Source organism: Balaenoptera physalus (assembly GCF_965194825.1).
Source record: "Balaenoptera physalus genome assembly, chromosome: 8".
In the NCBI taxonomy this organism is placed as follows: Eukaryota; Metazoa; Chordata; class Mammalia; order Artiodactyla; family Balaenopteridae; genus Balaenoptera; species Balaenoptera physalus.
In genome coordinates, this window is record NC_138887.1 from 13,419,402 (window position 1) to 13,432,971 (window position 13,570).

Here is a 13,570-nt window from a genome sequence, read left to right on the forward strand (position 1 = left end):
TGGAATGAGAGTTGAAGACTGCTCCCCACTGGAAATGTGGTAGACATTGCTAGTACTCACCATTACCCGGTCCTTCTCCTGTTTCCGGTTACCCACAGTACTAGGTTTTCTAACCTGTTAGCGCATAGGTGGGTGCAAACATGGCTTATTCTGGCCAGTGGCTAGTAAGTAGCACTGATACCCTTCACTCCCCAGCTTAGTCCCTTAAAACTCCTGCTTGAGCTCCAGCTCTCTCTTCCCACTTCCCAGCAATCATAGTGGTCATGAATTGGGATAGTAGGGCCCCAAGACGTAGCCAGCCTGGATTTCTGAGTTACCACTAGGAGGAAATTTCCCTGGGGGGCCGAAGTCTAAGGTAGAAGTGAACTTTTAATTTGTTAAACTCGTAGAGTAAATGTGTTATCTAGCAGAGCCCTACAAATATAAGCACTGTCTGTGATCTGTCTGATCTTTCTGGGTGTTTGCTTCTACTCGCATGGTTTCAGATTAGCACCCAGGTAATTCAGGTCTCCCTCTCGTCATCAGTATCTTCACGCCAGACCTTACCTCTGCTTTAGACTTGCATATTTAGCTATAAATTGGACATCTGCACAAAGAGCTACCATAGGAACCTCAGACTTAATATGTGTAAAACTGAACTCATTGTCTTTCTGTCCCAAACCTGGTCTTCTTCCTGTATTTTCAATATCAGATAATAGAACGACTGTGCCCTCCGTGTTTTGACAGGTAGTGTAGCGGAGAAGTTGATTGAGTGTGGGTTGTATACCTATACTCAAACAAAATAGGTTGCATACATCTCTACAATGGAATATCATTCAGCCACGAAAAGAATGAAGACTGATACCTGCTACAACATGGGTGAACCTCGAAAATGTTATGCTAAGTGAAAGACGCCGGTCACAAAAGGCTACGTATTGTGTGATTCCATTATATGAAATGTCCACAATAGGCAGATCCACAGAGCAGAAAATACATTATTTGTCGAGGGTTAGGAGGAGGTGAAGTGGAGAGTGGCTGACTGCTAATGGGTACAAGGTTTTTTTTTATGGAATATCGAAAATATTCTGGAATTAGATAATGTTGATAGTCACACAACTTTGTGAATATCCTAAAAACTGCTGAATTATATACTTTAAAAGGTGAGTTTTATGGCATGAGAATTATATCTCAGTTTTTAAAAATTACCAGTAGAGAAGAATGAAATTTAAAAAAATCAATAGCTTATACTTCTGGACAGAACAGAAGACTGAAGACTAGTTTCGAAGACAGTCTGTTATTTTACTGCACAGATTTCATTTAAAGAATACAATGCACCATCAGTGTTTGGAGAACATGGTGTCTCTATTAATGATATAACATCAGTTTTACACTGTAAAGCCAAACTCAGTGGTACAATTTATACTAAACAATGTTACTTCAAGATGGCTAGCAGAATGACAATGGAGAAAGAGGAAAAAGTGTTAGGTTGAAGCATCTGCAAGTGTAAGATTAAAAACTACATCATACAAATCTGGAAATCATAATTGTTTTGTGGAATGTCAGTTAAAGTTATATTCACTTGTGTAGTTATTTATCATGTAATTAAAGTCTAGTTGGTCAAAAAACAAAAACAAGTATAGGCCCTGGTGTTAGACTGAATTCAGTCAAAATTTAGTCCTTCCACTTTCTAGCTACGTGGCTTTGGGCTTAATTTTCCTATGCTTTGGTTTTCTCACCTATAAAATGGAGATCACACCGTAAATTGTAAGATGTACCATTATATTATGTACCTTTAAAAACAAATGCTGCAATCAGAACCACAGTGAGATACCACTTCATACTCACTAGATGTCTTTAAACAAAAAGTAACTGAGAGACTTTGATTTTTGGACTGGCTCATTGGAGTTTAGAAGTTGCCACTCTATCCCAATAACAATTAAAACACTGAACAAATGGAAAAATCAACAATTCTTCTTAGATCCATTAGAGAAGTGAAGTCACAGGTCAAGCTGCTCTCTCCCAAACTGGAGAGACAGAAAGTTGATACAGAGAATCACAACTTACTAGAGCACAAAATCAAAAGCAGAAACCTCTGTGGACACCAGTGCCAGGGTAGGAAGATCTGAACTGCAATTGACAAATTCCTGGAGGCCCAGGGGGACCCAGTAATAAGAGGACCCCCACTTAGAAGCAACCAAGGTGTCCTTCAGTAGGTGAATTGGTAAATAAACTGTGGTGCATCCAAACAATGGAATAATATACAGCAACAAAAAGAAATGAATTATCAAGCCATGAAAGGACATGGAGGGAACTTAAATGCATATTATTAAGTGAAAGAAGCCAGTCTGAAAAGGCTACATTACTGTATGATTTCAGCTATATGACATTCTAGGAAGACAAAATGAGGAGACAGTAAAAAGATCAGTGGCTGCAAGGGTTTAGTGGGAGGAGAGGTAAGAATAAGTGAAACAGAGAGGATTTTTAGGGCAGTGAAACTACCCTGTATGATATTTTGTCATGGTGATTACACAACATGGATAAATTTGTCCAAACCACAGAATGTACAACACCAAGAGTGAACCCTAAAGTAAACTATGGACCCTGATAATGATGTGTCCTTGAGGTTCCTCAGTTGTAAGAAATGTACTACTACAGATCAAGGAGGCCAGGGAGGGGCAGGAGTTATATGGGAAATATCTACCTTCTGTTCAATTTTGGTGTGAACCTAAAGCTGCTCTAAAAAGTAAAGTATTATTTAAAAAAATACTGAGCAACTTCTTATAAAAAGGTTGAATTTTGTAAGAGAGTGGGAAGGGAGGCTGCAGGGAGAAAAAAAGAGGTAGAAACTTTTGCTCCTGATATGACCCTATGCCTCAACTTTTGCTGGCCCTTATAAAAACAGGCGGTGCAGAAGATCAGAACAGACGTTTCATCAAAGAAGATATACAGGTGACAAGAAATTCAACATCATTAGTCATTAGGGAAATGCAAAACAAAACCACAATAAGACACCACTACACACCTATTGGAATGACCAGTATTAAAAACACTGACCATAACAATTGCTCCTGAGGATATGAAGGAACTGGGACTCTCAAATACTGCCCTCATGATATTACATGCTAAAAAAGGCTACAGCCACCTAGTAAAACAGTCTGGCAGTTTCTTAAAAAACTACCATGCAACCCAGCTATTCCATTCTTAGGTATTTGCCCAAGAGAAATTAAAACCCATGTCCATACAAAGACTTGTACATGAATGGTCATAGCAGGTTTTTTTGTTTAGTTGTTGTTGCTTTTTTTGTAATAGTCAAATTGTAGTTTATCTATCCCATGGATACCACTACTCAGCAATAAAAAAGAATGGCTATTGATACATCCAACGACATAGATTAATTTCAAGATAATTATGTGGAGTGAAAGAAGCCATACAAAAAAGAATATATACTCAATGAATCAATTTCTATAAAACTCTAGGAAATGAAAATTAACCTCTAGTGACAGCAAGCAGATCAATGGTTGCCTAGGGATGGGCAGGTGGAGGGGTGAGGAGAGGCAGGATGAAAGGGTTATATGGATATGTTCATTATCTCGATTGTGGTGATGGCTTCACCGGCATATATGTCAAAGTTTATCAAATTGTACACTTCAAAAATGTGCATATCTAGTAACAAATAGAAAAAATAAAATAAAAACTATTTATGATAGGATCAAATAATCAAATATTTAGGACTAAGTCCAATACTGTGTTGAATAAGAGTGGTCATAGCAGGCACCCATGTTTTGTTCCTGATCTGAGAGGAAAAGCTTTCAACCTTTCATCACTGAGTATGATGTTAGTTGTGAGTTTGTTGTATACGGTCTCTATTATGTCAAGGTATGTCGCTTCTATACACACTTTGTTGAGGATTTTTATTATGAAAGAATGTTGTATTTTGTCAAATGCTTTTTTTGCATCTATTTAGATGCTCATACAATTTTTACCTTTTATTCTATTAATGTGGTGTATCATATTTGTTGATTTCATATGTTGATCTATTCTTGCATCCCAGAGATAAATCCCTCTTGATCATGGCGTATGATCCTTTTTTCTAATATAAATTTTAAAAAATTTTTTATTTATTTACTATTTATTTTTGGCTGCATTGGGTCTTGATTGCTATGCGTGGGCTTTCTCTAGTTGCGGCGAGTGGGGGCTGTTCTTTGTTGCGTGCATGGGCTTCTCATTGTGGTGACTTCTCTTGTTGCGGAGTACAGGCTCTGGGTGCGTGGGCTTCAGTAGTTGTGGCACACGGGCTCAGTAGTTGTGGCACACGGGCTCAGTAGTTGTAGCTTGAGGGCTTTAGAGCGCAGGCTCAGTAGTTGTGGTGCACGGGCTTAGTTGCTCCACAGCACGTGGGATCTTCCCAGACCAGGGCTCGAACCCATGTCACCTGCATTGGCAGGTGGATTCTTAACCACTGCGCCACAAGGGGAGTCTGGCGTATGATCCTTTTAGTGTGCTGTTGCATCTGGTTTGCTAATATCTTGTTGAGAATATTTTGTATCTATATTCATCAGGGATATTCATCTATGATTTTCTTTTCTTGTAGTGTCCTTATCTAGTTTTGGTATCAGGGTAATGCTGGCTTTGTAAAATGAGTTTGCAGTGTTTCCTCCTTTTCAATTTTTTGGGGAAAGTTTGAGACGGATTGGCATTAGTTCTTTTTAAAATGTTTGGTTGAATTTGCCAGTGAACAGATGTGGTTCTGGGCTTTTCTGTGTTGGGAGGTTTTTAAAAAATTTTTTTAAATTTAATTTAATTTAAAAATTTTATTTATTTATTTACATCTGTTGAGAGGTTTTTGATTGCTGATTCAATCTCCTTACTCATCACTGGTCTGTTTAGATTTTCAGTTTCTTTATGATTCAGTCTTGATAAGTCATGTGTTTCTGGGAATTTATCCATTTCTTCTAGGTTACCCAACTTGTTGGCATATAATTGCTCATAGTAGTCTCTTATGATTCTATGTATTTCTATAGTATCAGTTATACTTTCTCCTCTTTCATCTTATTTTATTTATTTGAGTATTCTCTTTTTTTCTTAGTTAGTTTAGGCAAAGATTTGTCAATTTTTTAATCTTTGCAAAAAAACCCAACTTTTAGATGTTTTTCTGTTGTTTTCCTGTCTCTATTTCACTTATTTCTACTTTGATTTTTATTATTTCCTTTTTCTGGTTACCTTGGGCTTAGTTCTTCTTTTTCTAGTTCCTTGAGGTGTAAAGCTAGGTTGTTTTTGAATTGTCTTTTTTCTTAAGATGTGCATTTATTGCTATAAACTTCCCTCTAAGAATTACTTTTGCAGCATCCCATAGGTTTTGGTATGTTGTATTTCTATCTTCATCAGTTTGAGATATTTTAAAATTTCCCTTTTGATTTATTCTTTTACCTTTTGGTTGTTAAGGAGTATGTTGTTTAGTTTCCACGTGTTTATAAATTTACTTGTTTTTCATGACCTTGACAGCCCTGTGGAGTACTGGCAAGCTCTCCTGTAGAATGTCCCCAATATGAGTTTGCCTGCTATTTTTCCTGTAATTAGACTGGAGTTATGTTGTTTTAGAAAGAATACCAGAGAGGTGAAGTACCCTTTTTATCACATCATTTCAGGGGGTAAATGACATCCACATGACATACTGGTAATGTTAACCATCATCAGTTGTTTAACGTAGTGTTTTGCAGGTTTCACCATGGTAAATATGTTATTTAATACGATTAAAATACAAGATCTATGAGACTAGAGATGCTGTATGTTTTGTTTACTGCTATATCCTCAATGTCTAGAACAGTACATGACTCATAGGCACTCAATAAGTGTTTGTTGAATGAATAAATGAACAAATGGAAGGATGAATTAGAGATCCTTAGCTTCCCACTCTACTCGACTCTTTTAAAAAATTTGTTCTGACCATACTTGTGATCACTAACAGCAATTATATGAGAGCAGATAGTCTATATGCACGAATACATATTGGCAGTAGCACACATTAGTTGACCGGTGACTTACTTATTAAGACTATATTTAATTTTGGTTTGAAAAGCCAGGGCAAGATTATCTAGGCCACCTTTGTCCAGGTTGGGAATTAGCATGCAGCATTTGAATGAGGTTAGGTTTTGGTAAGACCTAGCTTTTCAAATCTCATTTCTACCACTTCTGAGCATTGTGTTTCTGGGCAAATGTTTTAGCCTCTTTGACTATCTCATGTCTGGTATGGAGGTGGTTTTTCTTTCCTTGTAAGTTTATATTAGAATTTAGTGAAATCACATAACAAGTGCCTCAGTGTCTGGCATTTTGCTCAATAAATGCTGGTTTTTACTTCACTTTCCACAATCTTCTGAAGCATGTGGATGAATTAATTCTTCTATTCTGGGACAGTCCTTTTCTACAAAAGAGCATTTTTTTATCTGGAAGATCAGTGCAGACAATTCCATTTCATTAAAGAGCTGGTGATTTAATAATTTACTTAGAAACAGGCTGTGGCTTCCATTATAAAACTCATCTGGCATAAGTGCATAGAACCACTATTATTTTCCTACAGGCAGGAAAGCTGACGGAATAGAAATACTTTACAAATGTGCACAGAACGGTTTACCCTCATGCAATGTCTGCACCTGAAGAAATATCATATAGTGCCCTGCAGTGGATGTGGCTCAACATAAAATATGTCACTTCCCAAGCACTTGAAATATTGCCCCATTTCTTATACCCCTGCACTGCACGTGCTTATTTGGTAATGCTGGCTTGCCTCCTTATTTCAGCAGTTGAAGTGACAAAGCCCTGTTTTATAACTTACCAAGTGATTGAAGGTGCCAGGCAGATCTGTATTACCCCAGTAATGTCACTGATTCCTAGTTCTTAAAGAATAAGAAAGGACAGTGAGCATTTAGCTTGAGGGTGGTGTGTTCTGTGGGAATTATATTCTCTGCAAGTTGTTTATGACTTTTTTCTTCTGTACAGCCAGAGGAGTGGAGGGACATATTTCAAATTCCCATTGGCAAGGGCTCCTGGTTCTTTTATAAAGATTTGTAAAATTCCAACCCTTTGAATCTTGTCAGCGGTCTGTGGACATCCTCCAGGCTTTCCTATCATAAAGCTTTCAACACACAGAGCTGAGTGGGCTGGGCAGGAAACGTGTATGTGAGAGTGTGTGCCTGCATGTGTGTGCGTGTGTACGTGTGTGTCTATATGAAGCTGCCTTGATTGAAATGCCAATATTCTGTCACTTTCTGGTCGGAATTTATCATAGCAATAAAACGGAAGCATCCCCCTACATCGTGAAGTGTAGCAGTTGAGTCTTGCTATTTATTTCGTTGAGTCAGCTTAATGTAGATCAGTGTTCAGGTCTTCCTTTTGGTTCCTTTCTTGTTTCTCTTCTCTAGAGCTTCTCAAAGCTGTTGAGTTCAGGTGAAAATCGTTGCCCTGGAGCTGTGACAGTTCTCCACGTGGAGAGGGGCAGGGATCAAGTTCAATCTTCAGGGATGATCAGTGTGAGTGGAATTTGCCAAGTTCTATGGTTTGAAAATGTCTACATTTTCTATTTTCAACTCCTCTTGGAAAGTATAAATCACCAAATATTGGCAAAGTTTTCACTTCTTCCCAAATCATCAGATAATGGATAGTGGAGGTTGCCTAGCCACAGAAGTTGGTTTGTGGTCTGCAGGTTCAAAAAAGCACTTCATAACTGCTCTCAGAAGCTTTTGAGGTTTGGGAGCAAATGACAGAAAAACAGAATTAAGCAATAGTCATCTTTTTAGGAGGACAGACTTCAGCTGTTTCTTTTATTCTTTGTAGGATGATTCAGATTCAAAAGTTTCTATGGTTCCGTAAACCAGGATGCTGTACAGAAAATAAATTGAGTCATAAACACCGCCAAACAGGTTTGATTTCCCCATGAGCACTGTGATGGTTAATTTTATGTGCCGACTTGACTGGGCTTAAGGAATGTCCAGATAGCTGGTGAAACATTGTTTTTGGGTGTGCCTGTGAGGGTGTCTCAGGAGGAGATTAGCATTTGAATCAGTAGACTGAGTCAAAAAGATCATCCTCCCCAATGTGGGTGGGCGGGCATCCTTCAATCTGTTGAGGGCCTGAGTAGAACAAAAAGGTGGAGGAATTCTCTCTCTCAGCTTGAGCTGGGACATCCATCTTCTCCTGTCCTTGGACACTGGTGCTCCTGGTTCTCGGTCTTTCTGACTTAGATTGGACTAACCCCATCAGCCCCATGATTCTCAGGCTTTCTGACTGGGGCCACCAGGGAAGCCCCTGGAGAAGGGGCACTTTTGATGAGGCATCGCGGTAAGAGGTCTGAAGGCGAGTGGGATGAACAGGACGTGTATGTGCCGGAGACGCCATGTGAATGGGAGGCAAAGGGAGACTCGCTTGACCAAGGGAGGTGGTTCAACAGCCATTTTAAATTACTGGTGTTTTTCTGGATTGTGAAATACGATTCTAAATGCAGGGAGAAAGCAGCCAAGTCCCCCACATTGATCAGAATGAAAACAAGGCTAATGTCCACTTGGGCAGCCCCCTCTTAGAGCCCACTCTTAGAGCCCACTCCTCTACCTACAGGAAGGGAGCTGAGAAGCTCTTAACTCTCAAAACTTTGTATAGTGAGAGTTTATGCACCAGGCACCTGTTTCTGCACGATAGTACAGTAAGCTAAAAAGTATAACAAGCGGGGTGAATGCAATTAAAGATACATATGCAAAGATAAATTTGGTGTTTCATAAAATCATTTTGGGGGAGGTAGAACTCATTAGGTTGTGAAAATGAATCACGGTGAGAACAAGGTCCCACTGGCAGAGGATCACTCACCGCAGAGCAGTTCCGCTGTTGTCTTGGGGCTCTGCGTGGAGTGTGGATTGATGATGATCCCTTCTTTATTGAGACTCTGGGCTCACATCTCGTTTATGCTTATGCCTGCCAGATGGAAGAGCCTTTATTTGTTATTGCATTTCTCAGCCGTTTCTTGATCTCTGAGGCTCGAGTGCAGAGATGCTGAAGTGGTACAGTAAGTACGCCTGGGAAATGCATCGGTAAACACTAAAAGAGAAGACAGTGCCGAGGGCAGGAGCTTATTCCACAGGATAACGGGGATGAAGTTAAGAAAAGGAAAGATCGATGTTCAATATCAGGAAAAATACCCTGGCCGTTCAACTTTAAAAATAACTTCCCAAGGGAAGCTGTGAAAATCCCACTACCTGAGGCATTTGAGAATAGATGGGGTGATGTACTGGAGATTATCCTGCAGGGAGTCAAATGTCCTCTGGTCCAGGGAGTGAACTAAAATAGCCACAAACCCCACAAAATCGTCTTTTGTGGTTAAGATTCTGGGAATCCAGTCAGGTCTTGCTTTATTGAATCCTTTGCTACAACCAGTATGAATTTCCCCAGGCTGAATTGAAGAATTGAAGCATCTTAGAACTTGAGCCTTGGCAGGCACTTGTGCCCATGGCCTGGCCAGTTAAGAGCCTATTCCGTGTGGCATCTGTCTTACATGTTGCACTGATTGGTGGTGTGGTTCCCACCCCCTTCCCTCCCTTCCCTTCCTCTCTTCTCCTCAATAAAGGAAACAGATGTGGGGTGGCAAAAGCTTGGAAACCACTCCTCTGCGATGAGGCATCCTGGTATGCCTGTTGGATGCCTGCTCTCTGCTGCTCAATGCACTGCGGTTTGGCATTTGGAGGAAAATGTGGGTCTCACCAGAGCCAACGTGAGACACGGGAACTGCTGAGGTCTGCTGGCCATTCCGCAGTGGACAAGGCCTGCAAATCCTGTAGAGTTGCCATTAAAATCTTCTCCCTGCTCCTGCCCCAGAGATCTGCTCGGGGTTCTGGGTCTTTTCTGTTTTACAGCTATTGTTAATGATTTGATGCGGGGGGTGGGGTAGGGGGGCAGAAGGGAGAGGAGGAAAGTTTTAATTCCCTGAGGATAGACCAAACCTGTAGTCAAGTTCAGCTCTAAGAGACTCCAGAGTGAAAATGTTGAAGGCCAGCTACTCATTCTTCTTTCCTCTCCTAATTAATTGCAACTGATCCCAAAATACTTATATTTGGGGGAAGTCTCTGAAGCTGGAGCTGGATCAAGTTGCTGATATGGTCACAGAACTGGATCTGAGGCAAGCACAGGAGCCTAGGCAAGTCAAAAGGCGGAGAAGGCATTTTTCACAAAGGTAGAACAATCTTAAAATTTGTATGGAACCATGAAAGACCTTGAATAGCCAAGGCACTCTTGAGAAAGAAGAACAAAGATGGAGACATTATGGTCCCTGATTTCAGACTATATTACAAAAAACTATATTATAGTAATCAAAGCAGTATGGAATTGTCATAAAAACAGACACATAGATCACTGAAACAGAATAGAGAGCCCATGCACATATCATCAATTAATTTACAACAAAGTGGTCAAGAATACACAGTGAGGAAAGATAGTCTCTTCAATAAACGATGTTGGGAAAACAGGACAGCCACATGTAAAAGAATGAAACTGGACCACTATCTTACACCACACACAAAAGTTAACTCAAAATGGATCAACGACTTGAACGTAAGACCTGAAACCATAAAACTCCTAGAAGAAAACATAGGCTGTAAACTTCCTTGACACTGGTCTTGGCAATGATTATTGAATTTGACACCATACGCAAAGGCAACAAAAGCAAAAATCAAGTGGGACTACATAAAACTCAAAAGCTTCTGCACAGCAAAGGAAACCAGCAACAAAATGAAAAGGCAACCTACTGAATGGGAGAAAACATTTGTAAATCATATATCTGATTAACATACAAAATATATAAACAACTCATACAACTCAGTAGAAAAAACAAGTAATCTGATTAAAAAATGGACAAAAGATTTGAATAGATATTTTTCCAAAGAAGATATATAGATGGCCAACAGGTACCTGAAAAGGTGCTCAACATCACTAATCATCAGGGAAATGCAAATCAAAACCACAATGAGATATTACCTCACACCTGTCAGAACGGCTATTATCAACAAGACTCAAAATAACAAGTGTTGGCAAGAATGTGGAGAAAAGGGAACCCTTGTTCACTCTTATTGGGAATGTAAATTGGTGCAGCCAGTACGGAAAACAGTATGAGGTTCCCCCCAAAATTAAAAGTAGAGCTACCATATGAAATAACCAGGAATTCCATTTCTGGATATTTATCTGAAGAAAATGAAAACACTAATTCAAAAAGATATATGCAACTCCATGTTCATTGCAGCATTATTTACAATAGCCAAGATATGGAAGCAACCTAAGTGTCCATGGATGGATGAATGGATAAAGAAAATGTGATATGTATATATTTTATATATATATATGATATATATGAAGTATGATACACATACACACACAATGGAATATTATTCAGCCATGAAAAAGAATGAAATCTTGCCATTTGCAACAACATAGATGGACTTGAGGACATTATGCTGAGTGAAGTAAGTCAGATAAAGACAAATATTTTATGATCTTGCTTATTTGTGAAATCTTAAAAAAAAACCCCACAAAAACCCAACCAACCAACCAAACAAACAAAAACCCTAAGCTTATGGATACAGAGAACAGGTTGGTGGTCGCCAGAGGTCAGGGGGTGGGCACATGGGTGAAGGGGGCTAAAAAGTACAAACTTCCAGCTGTAAAATAAATGTCATATTGATGTAATGTACAGCATGGAGACTATAGTTAATACTGTATTGTATATTTGAAAGTTGCTAAGTTTAGATATTAAAATTTTTCATCACAAGGAAAGAAATTTGTAACTGTGTAGTGATGGGTAACTAACTTATTGTCATGATCATTTTACAATATATATGAATATCAAATCATTATGTTGTATACCTGAAACTAGTATAATGTTATATGTCAATTATATCTAAATTAAAAAAAGAAGAGACTGAGAAGGACTTGTAAGTCAGTTCTTGGGGTGTTTTCCAACTCAGTTTATTCCACACTTTCTCAGTTGATTGGAATGTGTAGCAATTTTTTCCACACAGTAGACTCTGGCCATTTATGGACGTAACATTTACAGTTTAAGCCACTTCAGCGTGATCCGGAAGTCCATTCTGTAAGGCAGAGTGCAAAGTTTTGCTGAGGCGTGAATTTCAGTCACCGAACTGCAAAGTAGCTGTGGCTGAGAGTTACCTAGTGACTGGATCCAGCTCATTGCCCAGTCTCTACCTCTTACGGCAGCCGTTTCCATTTTCTTCGTTGTTCTGTGTGAGAAGGTTTGGAGACATCCTTGGTGAATGCTGTGATTCTTAAATGCCTTGTGATTACAAGCCATAGCCCAGCCTGGCCCAGCCCAGCCTTCCTCAACAGGCACAATCGTAAAGAAGACCCAAGGAGCTGTCAACAGAACAAATCTGAACCTGTTCAACACTACTTATTCATTTTTTGCTGTGGGCCAGGCCCTGTGTTAGGTGTCATAAGAGTTACAAAGATGAATATGACCTAGGTTGTGCCCTCAAAGAAAATACAACCAATAGGAGGAAAAAAACAGCACAAATGACCGTAATATAGGGCAGTGCCAGATAACCGCTCTGGGGTGTTTTTCACACCAACAACCAATTCTCTGATTCTTCAGACATCATCTTGGTGTTCAATGATTCAATTCAATTCTGACACTACTTGGAGTTCGCGCAGGCCTCCCAGTTTAAGGGTTCAGTCTCACAAGACTATCCCCCGCTTCAGATGCCAGTCACAAATCCTGGGCCTCCCATACTTCTGACCTACCGGCTATAAATTGGGTGTTCCCATGACTTCCCCTTTAGGTTTGGTAATTTGCTAGAATGGCTCACAGAACTCAGGAACCCACTTTACTTATATTTACCAGTTTATTATGAAGGATATTATGAAGGATACAAATGAATACCAGCTGAAGAGGTGCACATGATGAGGTCTGGAGAGGTCTCAAGCACAGGGGCTTCTGTCCCGTTGAGTTGGGGATCACCACCCTCCCAGCACATGGATACATTCACCAACCCAGAAGATCTCTGAACCCTGCTGTTTAGGGATTTCATCACACATGAATGATTGATTAAATCATTGGCCCTTGCTGACTGGACTCCGTCTCCAGCCCCTGTCCTCTTCCAGGAGGTTGGAGGGTGGGACTGAAAGTTCCAAGCTTCTAATCCAGGCCTGGTTTTTCTAGAGACCAGCACCCCACATGTCATTAGCATACCAAAGACACTCTAATCACTCTGGAGATTCCAAGAGTTTTAGGAAATTTATGCCCAGGAACTGGGAACAAAACCAAATATTTATTTTTTATTACTTCACAACCACTATAAGGAAATTACAAGTAAAGTGTTTCATGACTTACAATAAAGATCAGATCTACTTTTAAGGCCTCATGTTGTGATATCAGGATGTCACGTAATATGAAAGAACTTGGATTCTGGAGTCTGCCAGCCCTGGGTTTGACTTCTGGGGCAAATCTCATAGCTACTCTTCTACCTCTTCATCACAAAATTGAGCAATGTCAATTCCCCTGGCAAGAGCGTGAGTAACCTCAGATCTCTTATAGGACAGGGACTTCTTG